This window comes from Babylonia areolata, chromosome 16 (genome assembly GCF_041734735.1).
Source record: "Babylonia areolata isolate BAREFJ2019XMU chromosome 16, ASM4173473v1, whole genome shotgun sequence".
NCBI classification, from domain to species: Eukaryota; Metazoa; Mollusca; class Gastropoda; order Neogastropoda; family Buccinidae; genus Babylonia; species Babylonia areolata.
In genome coordinates this window covers 15643069-15644097 of record NC_134891.1, presented here as the reverse complement: position 1 = coordinate 15644097, position 1029 = coordinate 15643069, and positions in this window count along the sequence as shown.

The following is a 1029-nucleotide window of genomic DNA, read 5'->3' as shown; positions in this document are numbered from 1 at the left end:
AAGGATTCTCAGCTAGAGCTAGTGGTCAGTGTCTTGGTTCAATGCCAATGTTGCCACAGTCATTAACTGTGGCTTTATCCCCTCCCCCCCATCCTTCCCTCACCATTGGTGGGAGACACAAGAGAGAGGGGAGGGGTGCCTCAGCAAATCATGGAAGTGAAGTATGCCGGAGAAAGGGAGGGGGCGGGTGTTTGGGAGTGACATTTTCCCCCCCACTGAAATCAGCTGCTCTCCCCTGGAAATACCCAGTTCCCAAGCCTCTCTCTTTCTCTCTCTCTCTCTCTGTGTGTGTGTGTGTGTGTGTGTGTGTGTGTGTGTGTGTTCAACTAAACTGTGTGTGTCAGGAAGAGAGAGAGAGAGACAGCAAGCGAGCGTGAGTGCGTGTGTATGTGTGGTTTCAATTCAACTGAGTGTAAACAAGAGAGAAAGAGAGAGAGGGAGGCAGACGGAGAGAAAGAGAGGGGAGAAGGCGGGAGGAAAGAATGCAAGTTGTATTTGTGCATGTGCATGCACTGCTTTCAAATTCAATAGATTTCTCTCTCCATATGTGTGTGTGTGTGTGTGTGTGTGTGAGAGAGAGAGAGAGAGAGAGAGTGTGTGTGTGCGCACATGCATATTATTAAACTCTGTGTGAGCGCTCATGTATGCACATATGCAAGTGTGAAGGGAGACAGAGAAAATTAAAAAAAACAACACAGTATGTGTATATGTGAGTGCATTCATTTGATTTTTTTTCAGTGTGTATGTGTGTGTGTGTGTGCGCGCAAGGGAGACAGAGAAAATTAAAAAAAACAACACAGTATGTGTATATGTGAGTGCATTCATTTGATTTTTTTTCAGTGTGTATGTGTGTGTGTGTGTGCGCGCATATTCAATTCAGCTGTGTCTGTGCATGCATATTCAATTCAGCTGTGTCTGTGCATGCGTGTGTAACCTTGGTAATCTGGCTATAGATCTCAGATCTAAATAAATTGACTCTTGCCATGAACTGTCTGTACTGTGTAGGCTGTCAGAAAAAGCACTGAAGTT